General features: G+C 36.5%; 1 pseudogene; it reads right to left on the bottom strand.

Moving 5' to 3' along the window:
* Nucleotides 1-4,194: 4,194 nt before the first annotated feature.
* Nucleotides 4,195-25,333, bottom strand: part of LOC108717372 — a 61,254-nt pseudogene continuing 40,115 nt past the window's right edge.

Below are 25,333 nucleotides of genomic sequence, written 5' to 3'. Positions count from 1 at the left end.
AGGGAAGATTTATCAAAATTCAATTAAAATTTTTGCCACAAATTTTGAGGGTCACAAATTGTGAATTTGAATTTGTCTCCAATGTATTAAGCACAAGAAACATGAAAACGTGAATATAAAAATTCAGCATCTAAAAGATTTTACATCAATTTCTATTGGAGTTGTTAGCAAACAGCTAAAAAAAACTATTTTTCAAGATCGATCAATGCAAAACAAATTGTACTGGCAGTTCATTAACAAAAAAATTGATTGATTCAGAAGATGCAGACCTAGTCCTGTATATGTGAAATAATCGGTTACACCATAATTTAGCAAGTTAGAGCCTAATTTGTTGTTTCGGAGCAAGAGATCAGATTTTATAATGGTGTATATGCTTGAGAAAGTGGAGTTGTAAGTAGGAAATGGGAGAGGTTATCAACTGTAGAAATATATATGATAATAGAATCTATGAGGACCATTTGCTAACAACTGAATTACAAATCTTAAAGCATTCCTGGTTTTCCTATATTTCTAAAAATTTTAGATTTATTAAGTCTAAAAACCACGAAAACCTCAAAGGCTAAACTTCACCAAGTAAAAGTTTGTCAAGGTGTTATAAAAGTCAATGGGAGCAGCAGTGATCCTATTGGTACAAATTGTCCGAAAAAGTAGAATTTTTAGAGGTATTTTTTTCAGATTGTCAGGGCTCTTTTCGTTAATACTTTTTGTGATCAGAACTTTTTAAAATCTGAGTTTAGCCGTAGTTTCTATCTATCCATCCATCCATCCATCCATCTATCTATCTATCTATCTATCTATCTTCTATCTAACACATTCAAGGACTTAAAAAATTCATAGTATAATTATATATCTATAAGCTGAATTCGACATACTTTTAAAATATGTTTCAATCATTAGAGCTGAAGAGCAGTGTATGGCAAATACATTTACTTTATAATTAGGTTACATGAACAGGTTGCAAAAATATCAACTTCCTACACTGTAATTTACATATAAAACAAATAGGGATAAAGTAATAAAAGCGGCAAAGTTGCCCTACGTCTAATAACCCATAGCAACCAACCAGAAGGAAACACTGAAATGTCACGTTTGGAAAAAAAAAACATCTGATGCTCTGGGTACTAGTTCTAGGGCAAACTTTGTGAATTTATTAAATACCCCCGAAATCTTTATATAGTGTTCTGTTGTGCTTTGCCTTTTATTACAACCAAATATTCAGAGTATATTTAATAGATAGGTTTCATAAATAGGACTATTCCTGTAGTTAAGTTAATGATTTATTTGTGAGTCCCTCAACCTAACCTTCTTACATCTACTTGCCAAAAACAACAATCAATGAGCCACTGACAGATTTTACTTTGTCTGATTTAAAGGACATGTAAAGGCAAAAAAATAAAATCCCGTTTTTACTTTCATTAATGAAAAAGAAACCTATCTCCACTATACTTTAATTAAAAAAATGTGTACCGTTTTTATAAGAAACCTGACTGTATGCAGTGAAATTCTCCCTTCATTTACTGCTGTGGATAGGAATTGTCAGACGGTCCCTAACTGCTCTGCAGGGAAACAATCATACTTATGAACAGCAGGGGGAGCCCCCGCCTTACTTCCCAGCCATGCAGAACTCAAGCAGCTTTGTTTATGACGATCCCTAAGCAGCCCAGACCACACTGAGCATGTGCACAGTCTTGGTCTTGCAAAGATGTATAACAAAGCTACAAGATGGTGACTCCCTGTAGCCAACTTTGAAAGCATAAATTATTTGTTTGATTAGGCTTGTGGTGCAGTAAGTTCATGTTTATGTTAAGTATACAAAATACAGCATTTTTAGCCTTATTCTATTTTATACTTTACATGCTCTTTAAGCACAAAAAATTTGTAAAGTCCAGCGTCCAAACAGCATGGCTGAGTTTTCTCAACACAAAATAAAATATTAGCTTAATTAACCACAACAATAAACCATTCATATCTCAAAAACAATAAAAAGAAATTACCACTGTATCGTGAAAAAGAATGACCATCCATTATAATGTGAGGATATGTTTATAGTAACAAGAGTTCCCCGTTATGGAATTTTGTTTGTAATGTGATCGAGTCCTGCATTATGCCATTTATTACTTTCAATTTCAACAAATCATTCAAACCTCTTGCAGTTTAGGCTGTGCATTCATAATCAAACGGGATATGAAATTATAATAGCAACCAGTAATTATGCTTGTGTTGTGGGATAATGTGAGAAAACAAAATGATGTGCAACGTTTACAGCATCAGCTCTAAAAAGAAGAGATAGATTAGTATGTTCAAGAGTAATCGTCAAAGTCATTTACTCTGCCAGAAGTACTCCATCGAGGGAATAGAGTTTGCGCATGAGTTGGAAATGCTTGATTTAATTCTACGTGCTTTTATCACAATGTGTCAGAGTGAGCCAAAGGAACAGAAATAGTACACAAATATATTAGGATAGAAAGGGATGAGCACTTTTTTTTTTTACTTATCAAGCTTGATGTACAGCAACACAACTCAAGATTAAAATAAGCTTCTGTAGGAAAACACCAATAATTTGCCAACTATATAATAAATAAGATCAGCATTGATGAGGATGTTGAGTACTATTTTGCAATGTTTAAAAGACAAAGAGATTAAGAAAACCTTGTGAGTTTGTATGTAAACGTTGTTGAATACAAGGCAATTAAGTATTGGGTTCACTCCATCTTAATTGTGTCCAAGGAATGCAGCAGCTACATTCATTTAAGCATCTCCATTTTAAAACACACAGAAATAATAAGGCCTGGCAGCATTGTGTGTGTGTGTTCTGAGGTATACAATAAAAAAGAAACAGCCCAAGCATGTCCACTTAAACCATGTCCATCCAAACAATACACTCAGTTTCATCCAGATAGATACCCCATATATATTTTAGTTTCAGGATAAAGTAAACATAGATTTCTGTGAATTCACATTCAGATATAAAACAGGCATTAACTACAGTATTTTTATTAGAATACTTAGGGGCTGATTCACTATGGGTCGAATATCGAGGGTTAAGTAACCCTCGATATTCGACTAGGAATTGAAATCCTTCGAATATCGAAGTCGAAGGATTTAGCGCAGAAAATTCGATCGAACGATCGAAGGATTATTCCTTTGATCGAACGATTAAATCCTTCGAATTGAACGTTTCGAAGGATTTTAATTCAACAATCGAAGGAATATCCTTTGATCAAAAAAACTTAGGCAAGCCTATGGGGACCTTCCCCATAGGCTAACATTGAGTTCGGTAGCTTTTATCTGCCGAACTAGGGGGGTCGAAGTCTTTTTTAAAGAGACAGTACTTCGACTATCGAATAGTCGAACAATTTTTACTTCGAATAGTTCGATTCGAAGTCATAGTCGTAGTCGAAGGTCGAAGTAGCCCATTCGATGGTCGAAGTAGCCCAAAAAAACCTTCGAAATTCGAAGTTTTTTTACTTCGAATCCTTCACTCGAAGTTAGTGAATCAGCCCCTTAATATAGGAAGAGGCACCTAATTAAATGTCCTTTTGAAGATTGCCATTACATAAACATAATTCCACTGTTAGGACTTTATAAAGACCCACTAGAAAAGGGGGCCTACAAAATCTTGCCCTAAAGGGAAACATTATATTAAAGTCCAGTATATAGATTGTCTATATGGTAGATGTGATTCTACTTGACTTTTCCAGTATGTCTTGTAAGATGAAAAGAAATGGATTTTGCTAGGAATTAAGGATATTCATGTTTCACTCACCTTAACAAGTTTAGCAAAGTGAGTGAGATAAGAAACAAGGTAAAAAAAATAAACCCACTCTGCACTAGTTTCAAAATAAGCAATTTTATTAAAACTGTATATACTTCTAGCTACAGAAAACTGTACAACATGAAAAAGAAAAAAAAGGACATTTTGAGATGCTGTTATCCCTTAAACCTATACAGTGAAGTATTATTTTTGTAGTGTGTTGTCTGTGAGCTCAAAGCTGTTTGATTACTGCACGTTTTCAAAATAACCCACGATAATTTATAGGGAATACCTACATTATTTTGCAGCACACGCTCCCATACAATACAGACGGAACTAGGCAATCTAGATAGTGTACTTGCTTTTTACATCTAAGGATAACAAAAAATGTATTAGCTTAAATATCCCTTTAGAAAGCTTTGTGGATTGTCTCGTTGTTACTCTTTGGACATATGAAGAGTATATGATGATAGTGGCTATCTTGCAAACCTGAGATACATTTGACTGGCACTAACATCTGTATACACATATACTCGCCATTCCATGTGTCATATTCCTTCCTATTCTTTTCCATATTCTTTAGCTGAACTCAGATGAATTGGCCATTTGTCCATTTCCAATGGAAAAAGTTTTTGGATGGAAGTTGAACACTATGCTGGGTATTTTACATTTAGACTGTGATTAGTATTTTTAGAAAACATAATGTGTTGGTAAAATCTATTTTAGAAACGTATTGGGAAAATCTATTACATAAATATGGCTGTCAAACAAAAGCATGCATGCGGGCTGAGGCTCAGCCTGTGAACAGTTAGTGACACAAAGCCAATAAGCACATTTGAATGGTCTCTTTTCTATTTTCAACTCAGGCAAAGTATGTGATAAGCAGTCTAATAAGTCTACAGGGAGAACATTCTGAAGCCCATTCAACAATTACACAAATGGATGCCTAAATACTTTCATATTTCCGCACACTTCTTGCCAATTCTGGTCACTGATAGTCATCAATGTCTCTTTCCTGGGAGAGAGCTCAAGTATCATGGGCTGGTCTGGTTCTGCTGAAACCATATGTGATGGGACAAAGGTGTAGAGTTTAACATGTTTCAATGAATGACGTTCTGTTGCGGCACATGGGTCACCAGTGTTTGTCATTGGCAGGTGCAAATATTTTGAAACCTGGATGTCTTTAATTAGAGAAAGTACTTGACTGAAGCTGTCCTAATAATTGCATTAGTGCTTTGCTTGGTCCGCAACTTCCTTTATTGTTGGCAAGTGTGTGTTTTTATAAAGATAGGATCATTTATTAGAAAAGACGTTGAACACTGTATTGTCCGGCATGAACTTATCCGCTTCCTCTAAGTTAACTTTGTTACCATAAAATTCCCTTTTCTCGTAGAATACTTGTAGGACTTTGGTAGAGAGAGAGATATTTTCTTTAAAATGATTTTCACAAAGCATATCAGTCTCTGATAGAGAACAATGACTTTTTTCCATTAAGTCTGGATTGCATTGTATCAGCAATTACTCTAACAGGGGATGGAATGTATTGCACAGAAGTCCAGTCAGATTCTGTTTTCAATAAATCCTGGTGACAAAGTAGGTTATCTGAAAGCTTTACTAGTGTCTGGTGACAACATGCACATGAGACACTTTCATGAGTCCTCTGACGCAAATTGGAGAGGCTTCAGATGGTTTTTTTTGCCTTCCTCTGGATCAACTAGCAGTTAGGCAGATTAAAAAAAAACTAAAAGGTTGAACTTGATTGACGTGAGTCTTTTTTCAACCTTACTTACTTACTATGTTACTATGAGAGCACTTGCTGTTGGAAACGTTTTTACTAAAGAGTTGACTCAGTTCATATTCTGTGTCAGCCAGAACTTCAAAATATTCACTAATGGATGATCTGTATCTTCCTTTCTCATTTCCTTTGCTGAAATATTTCTCTTGAGAGTCTGAACATGTTTTTGAAAAGTCAGCATGTGCATCAGTCACTGGAGTTAGGTGTGGATACTCTGTTCTCGTCAGCTTTGGCAACTCAGAAGTGGTTTTAGTTCTAGGCATAGGCACATTAAGGAATTTCTCACAATGTTGTACATTCTGTTTAAAAGTTGGAAAATGAAACAATCCAATCTGCTCCCCTAGGTAATGATCTGAGTTTATTCAGAATATGCTCAATTCCAGACAAGTCACCAAGTGATTAAACAGATTAAGAAAACATTGTTCCCATTGCTTTATTTGTAAACACTGTAAACCACCAGCCAGCAATGTCAAAAGATAACTTGTGTGGTAATAAAATATTTATTAGTAGTAATTAAAAAAATTATGTTAAAGGACAACATACTTTCAAACATTCTGTGCACTTACACGCTGTGTACCTTGCAATTTGTTAAATGCCCACTACTACCTGCAAATCCAATCCTTAAGTCTGTTGTACCTTGGTTCTCCTCCTATCTCTTCAATCATGCAAGCAGCATCTTTCATTCAAAACCACTTCCCTGTGAAGAGATGCCACATGGCAAACCATAGCATTATAGTGTATACTTCCCTGACTCTCAAAATATACTCCATTTCACACTTTTATTCAAGACATTGTCTCTTTTTCTTTTGCTTTCATCTGCTAAATCTGGGACCTCATTTCTGGGAAACCAAAAACATGTTTACTCTGTTATGCTACAAAACCAATGTTGTTCTACAGATGTCCTAAATGCATACATGTTGGGTCTTCTTTGTGATACAAATTTTGGATGGCCTCTTGAGCCCAAAATATTGTTGCCTATGGTTCCAGGAATATCCAAAACAATAAATAAGTATTTATTCCCAAACGTAACCCTAATTGTCCCACCCCATCCGCTGCTTTGCACACCTTTAAGGAGAACAATCTAAACACTGTTCTATGAAGACTGCATTCACCTTACAAACTACCATTGGCTCCAGAAAGGACCAAAAGCAAACCCTACCAGATATATTAAGACAATAGGTGCAATTTTTAATGACTGAGAATATTAAAAGGAAGGCACAAAAATATTATGTCCATTAAAGACATAAATTGCAGGGAAATATGGCTGACCTGACGTGTTCCAATTTAGAGAATTGCAAAAGACTCCTCAAAAAAACCCCCAAATCAATATTTTTAAAAGTAAAAACATTAACATTATGGGGCAGATTTACATAGGGTCAAATATCGAGGGTTAATTAACCCTCGATATTCGTCTGCCGAATGTAAATCCTTCGACTTCAAATATCGAAGTCGAAGGATTTAGTGAAAATAGTTCGATCCATTGATCGAACGATTATTCTTCGACCTAAAAATTTATAGAACGCCTATGGGGACCTCGGTAGGTTTTAGGTGGCAAAGTAGGGGGTCGAAGTTTTTTTTAAAGAGACAGTACTTCGACTATCGAATGGTCGAATAGTCGAACGATTTTTTAGTTCGAATCGTTCGATTCGAAGTCAAAGTCGTAGTCGAAGGTCGAAGTAGCCAATTCGATGGTCGAAGTAGCCAAAAAAAAAACATTCGAAATTCAAAAATTTTTTTATTCTATTCCTTCACTCGAACTAAGTCAATGGGCCCCCAAGGTTGCAAAGTGTATTCAAACCCTTGTCCAGTTCTTTCATTTTACTGATTATTTAAAGGTTGGTTTCTGAGTTTTTATTTTAAAACAACAAATGTGCAATATACAAACAAAGTCTGTTTTGTTTATGGATAGGCTTAATATAGAAGGATGAGTGGAGAACTTCTGGAGGAGATTGTTATACATCACTGATTGTTATACATAAATAATTTCCCATAATGGATCAGATAAAACGCTTATATTTGATACATTTTTAAAAAAAGCAATATATTTTTTTTAAAAAACTGCAAAGATTGAATGGTTCTGAAACATGCAGGATCCCTCATTTGATCACTGATAAATATTAGTCTCAATTTCTTTATGTAATTATATACTCTACCAGTGAACACAAAAACGTTTTTTTCTGTTAATACTGTGTATATAAAAGATAATGCAATAGGTTCTCCTATGCAAGGAATCCGTTCATAATGAGCTGCTTTATATGGAAGAAAGGCAGTGAGCATTTATTTCTGAGAACCCATTTATGACAAAAATATTAATTAGTGATTCTTCAGAAATGTTACAAGAAATTAATAAATGCATTACCATTTCAAGTAATTTAGAAGTGAGAGAACAAAATGTAACAAAGCGATATTTGATGGAATAATGCTTACCTCTCTCTGTCTTGCTCCAAAGCCTTTTCTTTTGCTTCTAATGTCGCCTGCAGACCGGCCTGTTCCTTTCTGTTTTTCAAAGCGGCAAGTTTGCGTTTTTTTTGTTCCTCAATTTCCACATCTATAATTGAATGTCGCTGAAGTGCAGAATGTTTTCTCTCCGGTTTAGCAACAGCTTGTTCTAGGGCTTCTCCGTACTGTTTTTCTCTTGATTCAAGAATATCTTTTTATTTCCCTTAAAGAAAAAAAAGTTTCTTGTAGCTGTTGTAATTGGTCCCTGCTTGCTCTAAACTGGGTGAGCTGATCAGCTTTTTCTTCAATCTCCTTTTCAATTTTATATAATGTTTTATCCAACCCAAGCAAGCCACTGTTAAGCATCTCAGATGTCCTCTGCTTTTCATCTAATAAGGCGGGTAAATGAGTTTGCTTTATGTGATTAAGCTGTCTTTCTTTATAATGAATTTGCTTTTCAATCTGTTTTATCATTTCCAGTTTGTCTGCTATTTGTGGTGTGACCATGGAAGACTCCTCATCTGTCTTGTGCAGTTCTGTGTTTTCTACATTTGAAATGTATAGTCTTGAAAGAGTATCATGATCAGCTTTGATTTCTGGATCTTCTTCCCCCTCTGATCTGGCTTCTTTAGCTCACAATACATATTCTTTAACATCCTCTAAAACACCAATCCCTTTTACTAACCTTGACACGTCCCCTCTTTTGAAGAGTTGAATCATTTCTTGTTTTTTCCTGAAGCTGCTCTTCAAAATGGGCCACAAGCTTAAGTTGTTCTCTTTTTTTGTTCTTCTAAACTCTTCTTTTCTGCTTCTTCAAGTATTGACCATCCTTATGCTTTTTTAGTTTTCCCAGTTCTCTGGATATTTCCATTTTCTCATCTTTTTCTGTAGTATGAAATTCCGGAAGTCTTTGAGGTTCTTCTTGAACTATGATAAAACATTCTTGTTGTTGTTTCTTTTTTGCAGTTCAATCTCTTGTTGTTCTCTCAACCTCACCTCCTCAAATTTACTTTTTCGGCTAGTAAATCTTTGAGCCTGAAATCAATGTCTAAACTACAACATTTTAAACTTTCTTCCTGCTTACGAATTTGCAGCTGAACAATTTCTGTTTCTTTTACGCTGAGATTAAACTTCTTGTTGCATTTTTTCCAGTTTGGCTTTTTCATATTTTTGTTTCTTATCCATTTCTTTAATTAATTTTCTGTACAAAAACAGAAAGACATTACTTCAGATGATAAAAGTTTAAAGCAATTTATGTTAAGAAATTCAAACATATATATACAGATGTGGTATTAAAGGGATGGCAAACTTCTAGACTCCATTTCCCAGAATGCCATGCATCTCTGATTAAAATACCTATAAAAAGGATAATCATTGTAAACTCAGATAATCCTAGTAGTGTACACAGCATTGTGGGAAATCTGGTTCAATGCCTTCAGAATATACCTAGCAGAACACAGCTATAGGGATATTTGACAATAAGATTGGTTTAATTTATCAGCCACAGGAGAAATGATGCTCAGGTAACTAACTAGATTTCATATATTATGGCACCCATGGAATTGTGACTCCCAATAGCAGCCTCAATTTTTTTTGTCAACATCATATTATGCCTTATAATTACTAGTGAATGACTAATAATACCAATCTATATTCAGCTCTGTATCATTTTATGTTCATTCATGTTCATCCACTTATGGCTGGTAACATATATTTTTCTTTCTGCTTCGATTTATTAGACTGTACAACTGGGTATGAACAGTTTCAGTAGATTTATATTGTGAGCCATTTTATATACTATTTATTTTATTTGCTCATCTTTCCCTTTTTCTTTTTGTTGATGTGCATACATGAATATCAATTTATGTCTTTAAGAGGTATAATTATTTTTAACGGGTGTATTTTTTATAAATAAAAAGGTGCAGGGAGCCCAGTATCTTTTTAAATAGGATAATAGTGTTTCTTAAACTTGATATAAACCTCCGGAACATTGGATAGTGTTAAAGTCAGTCAATAAGGAACACATTCATCAGAGGTATGAAATAATGTGTATTACATATATTATGCAACTGTTTTAAGGGGCACAAGGCAATGTTTTGAGAGTTGATATGTTGAATGCATCTGTGCAACTGTGCCAACCACTGCTTACTGTAGGGCATTTTCAAGTAAACATAGATATACCCATACCAATAGCTATGCCAAAACAATGGTGTAATAATCAGGGAGGCACTGAATCCAGGATTCAGTTCGGGATTCGGGCTTTTTCAGCAGGATTCGGGTTCGGCCGACTGAATCTGAATCCTAATTTTCATATGCAACTTAGGCATGGGGAGGGAAATCGCGTGACTTTTTGAAAGAAAACAAGGAAGTAAAAATGTTTTCCCCTTCCCACCCCTTATTTGCATATGCGGTTTCGGTTCGGTTTTCGGCCAAATCTTTTGAGAAGGATTCAGGGATTCGACCGAATCCAAAATAGTGGATTCAGTGCATCCCTAGTAATAATAAAATGGGGGGTATTCATTTAATTGCTATTGCTGCCTGTAATAGGTCCCAGTCTATTGATCTCACTAGTCTTGTGCTGGTGCCTTGACACCATCAAGAACATTTTTGTAAACACTGAAATGAGCTGACAGGACAAGCACAATCACATACACTTTCAACCTTGATGTTTTATGTTTATGGAAATGTACTTTTTATTTTCCAGTTTTTCTAGCTCTTCTCTTTGCTGCCTCTCAAACTCCAATCTAGTAACAAAAGACAACACATATAATAACCACAGAATATATGCATTGTGCGTGAAATGAACGAAGACCATAAAAAATGTATTCATGGAAATTATAAAAACAAGTGGTTTTGTTTCCGTTTCAAAGAAATAAAAAATGGTTTGACCGAGGATACTTATTGGGTTTCCAGCTGCTGGGCACATCTATTAGAAAGTTGAAGTGTAAATGAATGAAACTATTTAAGTGGTAATGTTAAATAAGATAGATAAATGATTAGCAGAGTCTTTGCGACTTCACAACATTCAGACATGGCAATCAATACAAAGAAATTGAGTTTCTCTGCCTTGGTCCTTTTACAGGGAAAAGGCTGAGTTAGAGAGAAAGAAAAGTGGTAAATTAAAAAAAGAAAAAAGAAAGAACATGACATTTTAAAACAAATTATAATCCCCCACAGGAGGAGCAGGAACAAAACATACAGGAAATATTGGGCAACACAATCTTGTATCTGAACAGTATTACTGTAAAGGTGTAATAAGGTCTTCAGATTCTCTTTCTGCAAAATGTACATATTAGAACTTGTATGGATAAGTCTGGCAATACCTTCTCGTGAAGACAGCCACACATATTGCTGCATCAGTTATTCCATATTTTTATTATTCCTATTTTTTCATATTTGTCTTATTGCTGCAGATCCAAGGCAGATATGTAGCAATGAATACCTCTTGTCTTGTGCTCCCTAATACTGCATTTCACCCAAAGAAGTGCATTGTAATGTTTCACTTGGGTGTAACAATAGCTCATGAACCCTTTCTCCAACTGGCGGCATCAGAACCAATTAGTTGAGCAAAAAGGGGCCAATTAGAGGCCTATTTACTAAAATTCAGATTTCTGGGTTATTTTCTGTTTGTGAAGATTCTTATTCATCCAGGCCATGGTATATCTTTAGAAATAAGTCAAATCAACTGTACTTGCTGTGTTTCATCAGTCATCCAATGACTTTCATAATTCCAAATTACTTGTAATTCCAGAAAGATCTTATTTACAAGTCATTCAAAATTGAGAAAGTCAGTCGGATGACTGGTGAAATGTCTTCAAGAAAAACAGCAAGTCGAGTCGATTTGACTTATTTCTACAGATTCTATTTCTATTTTTTTACTAGATATTTGTGTTTTTTTAATTTCTCTAAAACTTTTAAAATGTGAGATTTCTAAATTATAAAAACAACGAAAAACTCTAATATAAAACTTCTCCAAGCAGAAGTAGACGAGGTCCTATACAAGTCAATGGTTGCTGCGCTGATCCTATTGAACCTCTTTTTTTTAGTCTTTTAACTCAATTTTTTTTAATCATTCAGTCTTTTAATTCTAGGTCTTAGATAATATTCAGGTTTTTTTCCATTTATACTTTTCATATTCAAATCTTTCAATTTTAAACTTTCATGGCATTTAGGATTTTAGAGAAATAAGAGTTTCAAAAAGATCTAAAAAACACTAAAATTCGACCTTTAATAAATGGGCTTTTAAGTGATATTTTGTTTTTCCTAGGATTTCTTATATAGTATTTTGCTACATATTTCTTTTTCCACTGGTAAATTATGGGGCTGAACTGAAGTTATTGTTCCCCTGAATTAAAAACTAAGAGCATTTCCTATTCACATAGTCCACTTTGCCAACAATTCTAAATTACATGGAAATTTTTTTTTACCATTTTATAAAATGCCTAGAGAAGTAGTGTTAAATCAACATCACAAAGAACCATACAAAACATGGTCTTGGGTTTTAATTTGATACACAGAAAGTCATTTTTAATCTTTGCTCTGTAGTAGGCGATTTAAAACAAGAGAGTAATACGAGTAATATGGATTTTACTTTGGTTTTATCTAAAAATAGCAGTCTGTACTAATCTTTTATAAGCTACTATAGCACAAATTATGTTATTGAAGATAACACCTTGAAATACTGATACTGGCCAAACGTCTAATTTCTTTCACCACAATGTATGCATGTTTTCTTTACTATTTGTAACAGGTGAGTAATACCCCTGCTCCCCTGCCACATTAAGGGGCAGATTTTCAAGGGTCGAAGTGAATTCGAGGTAATTTTTGAAGTAAAAAAATTCGAAATTCAAAGTAATTTTTTTGGATATTTCGACCATCGAATAGGAAACTATGACTTCGATTTGAAGTAAAATTGTTCGAATATTCGATAATCGAAGTACTATCTCTTTAAAAAAAACTTTGACTTCAATACTTCGCCAAATTAAACCTGCCGAAGTGCTTTGTTAGCCTATGGGAACCTTCTACAGCATTTTTCTAAAATTTTTAAGTCTAAGTAAAATCATTCGATCGTACGATAAAATCCTTTAATCGTACGATAAAATTCGAATTTGAAGTAGTTAAATTCGATGGTCAAATTTCAAAGTACTTTTAATTTCGTAATTCGACCCTTGATAAATCTACCCCTATATACAGTGCATTAAAAGTTACTGTTATAATATATTAAATATATAAAATTAAACAATTTTATATATTTAATATACAAACACAGTTTTACACATTGCTAAATTAGCATTTTCTTAAATTAAATTTAAAATTCAGAAAACGGGACAACTCTCCCCCAACAATCATACAGGACGACTTGATTTGGGGCAAAAGAAAGTTACTGTAATACCCCAAGTACTCTTTTGTTCAAATTGTGAATTTCTCAATTTTTATGGGTCCAAAAACATTGAGCAGTTAAGAGTACAAAACATTATAATAAAGAGGAAAATATGTGTGTCAGTTCCAGCAGCGGTCTATGCACATAGTTTAAATGGTTGGGAGAAGTTTTTCTGATAATAAATTTTTTAGGGAACTTATATATACCCTAATACATTCAGATATATGATAATACATAATTTTTTTGTTTGTTAACCTCCATGTTTTACATATGTGAATGTATACAAGAGTGGTCTATACTGGGGACCGTGGCTTCGCTAATTCAGAAAAAGCAGCTCTATGAGTGGTCATAAAGAGATGGAGAAGTTATTATTGTTGCTCATGAAAAGGACTAACCATGGCAAACAATATAGTAGCTTCACTTTTTATTTCAATGTGGATTCATGTGTGTCTATAAAATACATAGCACACAAAATGTTGGTTTTTTCCTATTTAAAGAAAAAATATTTGTAGAAACCTTACCGATAGCTGTTCATTTTCTTAAATATAAATTACCTATTGCTTCAAAAACTGGTAATTTCTTGATGCCCTTCCGCCCCTTTAAAATGAATTATCCTTAATAAAACCATCTGCACATGTAAAAAAAAATAGTTTGAAAACCACAAATTGAATAACCAAAGCACAAACAATACTTGAATATATTCAACACACAAATATGCAATAATCCATAATAAGCACCATTGCTGATAACATTTCTGTTCATACTGGGAGACTAGAATCCAATTTGAACAATCAACCTTAATAAATGCAGTTTGGGTCATGTTATAAGTTATTTATCTTAAGCTTTGGATAAATAATATGACCTGCTGGATAAATAATATGACCTACTGTTAACCCATCCTAAAAGGTGCAGTGGATATTTGAAGTAGCAAAATAAATATGATGAAGCGATGCAATTAGCTTTGCTAAGATCTTCCAATTAGTATTAAATATAAACATCTACAAAAGCCAACCTTTTCCATTATTTAGTGAAATGCAGCGATTCGAGTTCTAGACCAAATGTTAAAAACTCATGGATACTAACAAATCATGGATTAAACTTGTTGACTATCAGGCTCGAAAGGCATCATCATTTGAAGCAATGATGAAAAAGAATGTGGCTATCCTAGGGGCATATTTTTTTTTGGTCGAATAGGTCTGTTTTCAATCGAAAAGGTCCGTATTCATCCGAATTCGAATCGAAGGAATAGCTGTAACAGTACCTGTGTAGCGGGGTCGCCCGCCGCGCCATCGGCGGGGACGCCCACCACATGGTCCGTCTTCCCCGCTGCCGTCTTAGGCCGCGCTAGCGTGTTTTCGCTGGCACCGGCTCTCTAGGGCACGCGCGGCTGCTTTCTATTTAAAAGCGTAGTGACACCAGTGCGCAACGCCGTGAATTTCAAACGGTATAAATAGCTGCCCAGCATTGCGAATGGTTGCCCGTGATAGAACTCTGTTTCTAGTGGTTTCTGAGCCTAGTGTGTCTGATCCTGTTATTCTGATTATCTTGATTATCCGCGTTCGACCCTGCCTGTATCCTGACTACTCTGAACTCTGAATCCTGATCCAGCCTGAACTTTGACCTCTCTCTTGCCTGATCCCATCTGTCTGATTTTTACCCGGTTTTGACCCATAGCCTGTCTGACGATCCTTGATATCCGCCTGCCTCGACCCAGCCTGTCTGACCATCCGCCTGCCTAATCCTTTTGTACCGTGACCTTCGGCCCAAAAGACTCTGCTAACAGCCGTGCCCCTTTTGCCAGCCAGAACATCTCGCCTTGTACCCCTCGTTAAGTCCAGGTGGCACCCAAGTAAGCTGAGGGCTCCTTCCGAAGCCCAACAGTGGTCACACTTCTGGTGAAGCCAAATCTCATTTTCTTAGACTTTGCTAAAGCATTTGATACAGTGCCACACAAAAGGTTACTGGTTAAATTAAGGAATGTTGACCTGGAACATAGTATTTGTACCTGGATAGAGAACTGGCTAAAAGATAGACTACAAAGAGTGGTGGTAAATGGAACATTTTCTAATTGGACCAGTGTTGTTAGTGGAGTACCGCAGGGCTCTGTACTAGGTCCCTTGCTTTTCAACTTGTTTATTAATGACCTGGGGGTGGCCATTGAAAGTACTGTTTCTATTTGTGCAGATGATACTAAATTGTGCAGAACTATAGGTTCCATGCAGGATGCTGCCACTTTGCAAAGTGATCTGTCTAAACTGGAAAACTGGGCAGCAAACTGGAAAATGAGGTTCAATGTTGATAAATGCAGGTTATGCACTTTGGCAAAAATAATATAAATGCAAGTTATACACTAAATGGCAATGTGTTGGGAGTTTCCTTAAATGAGAAGGATCTTGGGGTCTTTGTAGATAACACGTTGTCTAATTCTGGGCAGTGTCATTCTGTGGCTACTAAAGCAAATAAAGTTCTTGTATAAAAAAGGGCATTAACTCAAGGGATGAAACATAATTGTGTCTCTTTATAGGTCCCTGGTGAGGCCTCATCTGGAGTATGGGGGCAGTGGACTCCAGTCCTTAAGAGGGATATAAATGAGCTGGAGAGAGTGCAGAGACTAAGTGCAACTAAACTGGTTAGAGGGAGGGAAGAGTTAAATTATGAGGGGAGACTGACAAGGTTGGGGTTGTTTTCTCTGGGGGAAAAAAGGCGCTTGTGAGGGGACATGATTAGACTTTACAAGTACATTAGAGGACATTATAGACAAATAGCAGGGGACCTTTTTACCCATAAAGAGAATCACGTACCAGAGGCCTCCCCTTCAGACTAGAGGAAAAGAAGTTTCATTTAAAGGAACAGAGTAGGGGGTTCATCACAGTGAGGACAGTGAGGTTGGGGAATGCACTGCCGGGTGATGATTCAGTTAATGACTATAAGAGGGACTTGGATGATTTCTTGGACAGACATAATACAAAGGCTATTGTGATACTAAACTCTATAGTTAGTATAGATATGGGTATATATCATTTATGTGACAGTAGGGAGGGGTGTGTGTATGGGGCTGGGTTTTCATTTGGAGGGGTTGGACTTGATGGACTTTGTCTTTTTTCATCCTGATTTAACTATGTAACTATGTAACTGTGTAACTATGCCCTATTGGATGTATTTATTACGTATATTACGTAATATATTTTACAAGTTCACAGCTTCTGTTTATTCGGTTCACTCATCCACAGACTTTACCACAAAGAGGAGTAGAAAATGTTAGGGTTATAGTTGGTTTCCGCAGCCTGTCGAAAACAAACACAGATTTTTGTCTGGCTATTTGTATGAGCCTTTTCCTTACACATAAATTGATCCTAATTTGCTTTGTGGGACAGTGGCAGCTAACAACAACGATTCAAGTGCCTTATAGTTATTTAAATATACTATTCCCCTGAATTTGTGCAACTTTCTGCTTACTAAAAGGGCAATGGAAAACAGGACATTTTGCTCACCACTTAGGGGACTGTTTATCAAAGGTCGAATTTCAAATTGAAAAAACTTTGAAATTTGAATTCAAAAAGACCAACCGAAATTAAGTCGAAAGTTTTTTTTGGTCGAATAGGTCCATTTTTGATCGAATAGGTCCGTATTCATCTGAATTGGAATCGAAGGAATAGCGCATTCGATAGAATTCGATTAGAAGTTTATCCCAAAAAAACCCTTCGATTTTTCATCCACCAATTGACTCCAAATAGGTTCTATGAGGTTCTATGAGGTCTCCCATAGGCTAAAACAGCAAATCGGCAGGTTTTAGATGGCAAATGATCAAAATCAAATTTTTAAAGAGACAGTACATGATAAATTTCGATATTCGATTTTTTTTTTCAAATTCGAATCGAATTTGAAATATTCCCTAGTACACAAAAAATATCTTGAAATTTGGATTTTTTTCATTCGAAAATTCACCTTGACTTTTGATAAATCTGCCCCTAAATGTTGCAGTAGTCAAACCACCCATCCTTGCAGTAGATTGCATCCCTGACTAAAATAGGAGGCATCATGAGGCAGGTACAGCAGCCAAGCTCGGTTTAAAAGAGACCAGCGGCACCGCCCATCACTTATGGTACAGTTAGGTATTTTGATAACCACTGTCAAATACCCAGTGAACAACATGAGCAATGAGGAATATTTTATTACATAAGTGTTAATGCACTTGGGTCAGGCAACATTTCCTAATCTTAACTCATCTCAAGGGTAAAAGCTTTCCTTAAGCCTAACAAGGTCTAAATTACTTTGTCCATATTGATCAGGCACAAATTATATATATTTATATGTCTGACTGTACTTTTGTTAATGTTGTAATTGCATATATTATGTATTCACATATAAGACCATGTAGGTATCACGGATCTTAAAGGAGAAGGAAAGGCTAAAACTAAATAAGCTTTATCAGAAAGGTCTATATAAATATACCAGTAAACCCTCAAAGTAATGCTGCTCTGAGTCCTCTGTCAAAAGAAACAGCACATTTCTTTCCTTCTATTGTGTACTCATGGGCTTCTGTATCAGACTAACTGTTTTCAGCTTAAACCTCCACGGCTAGGGCTTGAGCATGCTCAGTTTGCTCCTCTCTCCTCCCTGCTGTAATCTGAGCCCAGAGCTATGAGTGAGCAGGGAGAGACTCAGGCAGGAAGTGATGTCACACCAAGCTAATATGGCAGCTGCTATCCTAAACAAACAGAGACAGTGTCTAGAGCTGATTACTCGGGTATGGAAAAGCATTCTAAGTAATAAAAATGATGTTCTAGCTTTCACTGTTGCGGCTAATCTGTTGGTAATAAAGTGCCTTGGTAGCTTTTCTTTTCCTTTAACATGTTATGATGACCAGTTAGTCTGCTCTTAAGTAGACATAAGACGGACTGGGGGAGTCAGGGTCCACCGGGGCTGCCACATCAGGGCCCCCTCCCCAGTCGCAAGCTTCCCTCCCCAGCAAACCCCCCTCTGTCCTCTCCTGCCCCCCTCACGGTGCTACTTCACGCTCATTTGTGAGCGGGGCAAGTGGGCAGAGTGGGCAGGACAAGAGGGTGGAACTTGCAGAGCAGGCCAGGCAATCGGGCCGAGGTCAAGAGCTGAGGGAGAGGAGGTCACACTATATGGAGTGGGTCTGGGCCCACCAGGTTTTTTCCCGGTGTCCCGGGGGCCCAGTCCGATGCTGGACATAAGCTGTTTGCCATATTTGTACCATGCACACAGCAAATTTCTTTTTAGTGTATGAAAACATTAAAGTCTGACTGAATCTCACTAATCAACAGAAAATTATACTAAGCAGCTATCTTAAGCCTAAACTAGATGTTGTCTTGGTTTAGTGTTTTAGTCAGATGTGTCTCACAGCTCAAGGTGGAAACACTTAAATCTGGAATGAAATCTCTGAGGTTCTCTATTTATTGTCCGTCAGTACCACCATTATGTGATATGTGACTCGACTTGTAAATTCTGTCATTAGAGAACTTCACAAACCTTCTCTTGATATTGACTTAAAAGGCTAAACAGTATATTATATGATATTGTCTCTCTGGGTAAAGAGATCTTGTTTCATCCGTATTCCCAGCTCACAAACCTTTGGAGACAATCAAACTTGGCTTCAGCACAAAAGCAACTGTATCTTAAACCTGAAGAAGATTTTCTGTTCAAACAATGTACTGGAGCGTGAACCTGCTGCATCTCTTTTCTCTTTCTCTTCCAGGCATGTTATACTGATCATTTACAGCATTTATTGCTTTTTATACCAAGTAAAACAAGGCTACACCTGGGAGATGAAATAACTATTCACATTCTGCAAACGAGGCTTCAATCTCTGACAAGAAATTATAAAATGGAGGTTTTAAATAAACAAAACAAACTGAATAACTAATGTTTCATTGATAATCTATAGAAATACAACAGTAATATTAACAACTTGCAGTCTGTGTTTTCCCGACCCACTCAATACTGATGTCTATTCCCATATCAGAATGGTTCAGTGCCTTGAAAATGAACTGATTTTAGATCTATAATTGTGAATATTCAGCTTTTTTACTCTCTGCAATAGGTTTTGCTGGTATACTCTGATGTATATTCTATTATTTTACAGAATGACATTACAATTAACCAGGTAATCATCTACCATAACTATACCATCACTTATATTTCTAATGAACATTATTTCAGTAAATTTGACAGCAGTTTTAAAGCATAAGTAAACCTTTTTTTCCATTCTCTCTCTCTAAAATTACTCTATTCTCCCTCCATTTAGTTTTGTTACAAGCAGCTAAACTGTAGCTATTTCCTTGTCTAACTTGAAGTTCCACCTCTTGAGCTCCAGACTATGACCTGAAAGAAGTGCCTACTGAGCATGCTCACTGCCTCTTAGTGATGTGGGGGCTGGCCCAATACCCGCGGGTCGGGTGGGTTTGGACTGACCTCACTCACTACAACATTTGCCGGTCACTGGCGGGTTCGGGTTGAGCTCTTCTGCCTGCTCTCCCCACCCATGAACTTACACTGACAGCTTTCAGTTTAACAGGTGTGCGACTGTCCACTCCACGCCTTTTGTGATATCATCAGTGGGGCGGCAGGGCGTCTATAAAAGGAAGGCAGACGTCCGGCCGATCAGGAACATGCAAGTTAGGGCGCAGGTCAAGTTTTTATCGACCTCCATCACTACTGCCTCTGCTCCAATGGAGAGGGAAGGAGCACTCAGGGTGGAGCTTCACACTAGACAAGGAAGTAGCTAAAAAGACTGAAATTCAGTTGCTTGTGATACAGAAATTAAATAAGTGCTTTTATTGGCTCAAAATAGACATCAACGTTTCAGCAATGTTTCCGGCCACACTGAGCCCTTTATCAAGCTTAATAAAGGGTCCAGTGTGGCCCGAAACTTTGCCGAAACGTTGATGTCTACTTTGAGCCAATAAAAGCACTTTTCGTGCGTTATAAAACTGGACTGATGTGCTAAAGTATTCTTGGATTCCTATGATTCTGGCTGACCCTGAGCAGGTGGTCTTATAGAAACCTGAAAAGGTTCATTGGTAACCGGTGTGCACTCTAATTTTGTGTGGAACAGAAATTAAATAAGACTAAATAGAGGGAGAAAGGTATGTTTTTCGGAGTGCTATTTAGAGTAATTTTAGGGGAGAAAAAAAAAAGAGCTTACTTTTCCTTTTAATTCAGATATTAAGAAACAACTACTTAGCACTTCGTGCCAGCTATCTCCTCACATCCGGCATTATTGCTTCCCTTTTTTGTGTCAAGCACACTAGACAAATCAAATTAATGGAAGTGACCACCAGAAAACCCCCTTCTTACATTTAAGGACCCTCTCAGATATGGGTTGTAAAAGGAGAATGACTAACTCAATCATGAGCACAAACATTCTGCTTAGGAAATGGACACAAAAACCAGTACAAATGCTTAGGAAATAGAATAAACTTTTTTTTTTTTTTTTTTTTTTTTAAACTGGCCGTCTACTGGCCAAGACCATCATGCTTTCAATAAATGTGTAAAAGGGAGTTTGATGAGGCCCACTGTCTCTCTATCTGTCTCTAAAGCCACTATATCCAGCTCCTCTACTCGAGCCGTCTTCAGGAAGTCCTGAAGACGGCTCGAGTAGAGGAGCTGAAACGTTGAAATAAACTTTTTTTTGTGTTTATTTGAAGTCCTTGGCGTGCGGTTTGTGATTATTGATATATATATATACATATATACACATAGTTGTGTACATGTCACAATAAAATCGGTACGGAGAACATAATCCCATTTACACACCTCTAAGCATAGTGGCCCTATCAAAAAAGTGAGCTATTTATACAATTGTTTGTGGAGTTTTTATTTTATTTACTAGAACAAAAATATTTATCCACACCATAACTGAAACTGAAGAGCACTTGGAATTTAGCAAGAACAGAGGGCATCAATCTGGAACAATACCAAGGTTTTTTTTTTTCTTTTTTACCAAAAGGGCAACAAGATTATAAATATATGAGCTATTTCAGAATCAGGCAAGAAAGCAATTTATCAAGTGTAGGTGTATTAAACAATTTAGGTTTATCTGCTGAAGCCAAATGAAACATAAATCCCAAAACAATGAAATAAAGTCCATGGAATTGCACATACATACAAAGCAAATAAAAAATGCATTTACTCAGTTTTCTTTTATATATTTTACAAAATGTGTTCTCAGAATCTAAGCCAGAATCACAATACTGTATGTGAAATAAAAAATGGGAAACAGCAGATGAACATAGAAATAAATAGAATAAATAATGAGATAAATTCTGCTCTTTCATATGTAACACACCATCATTTACGTAGGTGGCATGGAGAACTTTTCAACCAATTACTTCTTGTGTAGAGGATTTAGAATTCAGTTATTTCTATACAGTACGAGTGCCCAGACTGATCTACTTTTATTTAAGTTATGGAATTAGTTTCTACTACCTTAAATCTCCACGCTGCCATGGAACAATAAGGACTCTGTCCAAACAAAGCCCACAAACTGTAATGGGTTTTACAGAGCTTAAAATAATCATGATAATTCACTGCACAAAATGTGAGACCAAAAGCCCTTCAAAACAAAATACAGCCATATGAAAAATTTGGGAACCCCTCTTAATTCTTTGGAGTTTTGGCTGAGCTTTTAAAGTAGCAACTTCCTTTTAATATATAACATGCCTTATGGAAACAGTAGTATTTCAGCAGTGACATAAAGATTATTGGATTAACAGAAAATAAACAATATGCATCATAACAAAATTAGACAGGTGCATAAATGTGGGCACCCCAACAGAGATATTACATCAATACCTAGTTGAGCTCCTTTTGTAAATGTAACAGCCTCTAGACGCCTCCTATAGCCTTTGATGAGTGTCTGGATTCTGGATGTGGCTATTTTTGACCATTGGTCCATACAAAATCTCTCCAGTTCAGTTAAATTTGATGGCTGCCAAGCATGGACAGTCTGCTTCAAATCATCCCATAGATTTTCCATGATATTCAAGTTGGGAGACTCCAGAATATTGTACTTGTCCCTCTGCATAAATGTCTTTGTAGATTTCCAAGTGAGTTTAGGGTCATTGTCTTGGAATATCCAACACCTGCAGCAGAACTTCAACTTTGCGACTGATGCTTGAACATTATCCTGAAGAATTTGTTGCTATTGGGTTGAATTCATCCGACACTGGACTTTAGCAAGGGCCCCAGTAGTCCCTGAACTAGCCACACAGCCCCTGAACTAGCCCCATAGCCCCACAGCATGATGGGACCTCCACCAAATGTGACCGTCGGTAGCAGGTGTTTTTCTTGGAATGCGGTGTTCTTCTTCCGCCATGCAAAGCGCTTTTTGTTATGACCAAATAACTCAATCTTTGTCTCATCAGTCCAAAGCCAAATTTGACAAATAAAAAGATAAATCAATAGTGAGACTAGTTACTGAAGTTACCAAGTGATTTAAAATAGAGCAAGACTTGAAAAAGTAACCACTGATGTGTATGGCTCAACAAACCCCCTCATTGGTAACACTAGCTCTTCCAAATAGCCTAATATACACTTGTTGATTTTCCAAGCTACTGAACTCTCAAATCTTTTTGTTAGTCATAACCAATTATAGCTCAAGCCCGGGGAAGTGCTGTTAAGCTATCTGTGCTTTCAAATGTTCCAAGAAAGACCTAAGATCAGTTCAGATATGTCATATTAAAAGACTTTCTGGATATGGAAAAAGAAAATGCCCAAGGGCAGGTATCAGAATTACAAATGTAAAACAGCTAGCTGACCAAAACAATTAAATGTGTCCCTAAAGGTAGAAAAATAGCTTGATTATCAACCTTGCATGATAGTTTTTGAATCTATTTTATGAGCGAGGCTTCATTTCTTGTAAACCCTTGCAAAGAATCTCAATGAACAGGATAATGCTCCTTCTTTATACAGTTTACAGCTTTAAACAGGTTGGAACAGTTACATGGAAATTAGGGATGCACAAATACACTATTTTGGATTCGGCTGAACCCTTAAGGTATTCGGGATCAAGTACAGGTATGGGACCTGTTATCCAGAACACTCTGTACCTCGGGTTCCTGATAAAGGTTCTTTCCATAATTTGGATCTTCATACCTTAAGTCATCTAAAAAATCATATAAACATGAAATAAAACAAATACGCTGGTTTTGCTTCAAATAAGGATCAATTATCTTATACATAATGAAAACTTTACCCCCTTAAGCAACAGATAGTTTATATCAAATTAAGTGGCATATTAAAGAATCTTACCAAACAGGAATATGTATTGAAGTAAATATTGCTCTTTTACATCTCTTGCCTTGAACCACCATTTGGTGATGGTCAGTGTGCTGCCTCAGAGATCACCTGACCAGACATACTGCAGCTCTAACTGTAACAGGAAGAGATAACCAGACCAGAAATACTGCAGCTCTAACTGTAACAGGAAGAGATCACCTGACCAGAAATACTGCAGCTCTAACTGTAACAGGAAGAGATCACCTGACCAGAAATACTGCACCTCTAACTGTAACAGGAAGAGATCACCAGACCAGAAATACTTCAGCTCTAACTGTAACAGGAAGAGATCACCTGACCAGAAATACTGCAGCTCTAACTGTAACAGGAAGAGATCAGCTGACCAGAAATACTGCAGCTCTAACTGTAACAGGAAGAGATCACCTGACCAGAAATACTGCAGCTCTAACTGTAACAGGAAGAGATCACCTGACCAGAAATACTGCAGCTCTAACTGTAACAGGAAGAGATCACCTGACCAGAAATACTGCAGCTCTAACTGTAACAGGAAGAGATCACCTGACCAGAAATACTACAGCTCCAACTGTAACAGGAAGAGATCACCTGACCAGAAATACTGCAGCTCTAACTGTTGTCCTCAGCACAATACAGTATCTGTGTACGTACTGTTCTCAGCATAACATGTTATTCTCTGCAGTTGTTACTACTTACTGATAAGCCATGTATCTTTTCGCAGGATGTGTCTCGTTTCTATGCCTTAGACCAAATACTTCTTGTACGTCAGCACGTTGGAATGTTCTTCGTCCTTGTACTCAATATAAGCTGTTGTAATACTACCAATCAACTGAACTTGTTATGAGTCTCACTGCCTGCTAGTGTCTCTCTGTACAAGCTCCTGGATCAGAGGAACGTACGGACGTGCTGTGAAGGTGACCCCGGGCGTCAGTAGCAGGTTACCCCAACAATGCCTATGGCTAAAATATAAATGTATATGTAAATGTCTGATATCCAACCATTATACGTTCAGCTGTTGCAAATCTACAACTCCCAACATCATCTGGAATGTCAAAATCACTGTTATGAAATGACTTATTAATTAAAAAGATTAATGCAATCCCAACATTAAATGGCTTTCTAACCTTGCCTGGTATCAGTCATCTGAGGGCTAAACATTACCTACCCTAAAATGCAGAGAAAACAATAGCCCTTTGGCAAGGGTTACTAACACAGATTTAAAGTACAGTTTATTCTGGATAATGGATCTTTCCATAATTTAGATCTTCATATCTTAAGTCTACTAGAAAATCATGTAAAAATGAAATAAACCCAATAGTCTGGTTTTGCCTCCAATAAGGATTAATTACATCTTAGTTGGAATCAAGTACAAGCTACTGTTTTATTATTAAAGAGAAAAAGGAAATCATTATAAAAAAATGTGTATTATTTGGATAAAATGGAGTCTATGGGAGATGGCCGTTCCATAATTTGGAGCTTTCTGCATAACGGGTTTCCAGATAATGGATCCCATACCCATACAGTATTTCATAATTCTTCTTGGAGTTACAAGAAGACAGAGGAAAAATACTTTAAAAAACATGGCAGTCTACACATGTGAAGAGTATAGATGGCAATAAACAGGTTGACATTAGTTGTCAATCCAGACTGAGCCAGCAATTTACTGGAGTGTGTATGGGATCAA

This window comes from Xenopus laevis, chromosome 5S (genome assembly GCF_017654675.1).
Source record: "Xenopus laevis strain J_2021 chromosome 5S, Xenopus_laevis_v10.1, whole genome shotgun sequence".
Classification (NCBI taxonomy): domain Eukaryota; kingdom Metazoa; phylum Chordata; class Amphibia; order Anura; family Pipidae; genus Xenopus; species Xenopus laevis.
The sequence above is the reverse complement of the archived record's forward strand: the minus strand, read 5'-3'. Positions and strand labels throughout refer to the sequence as shown.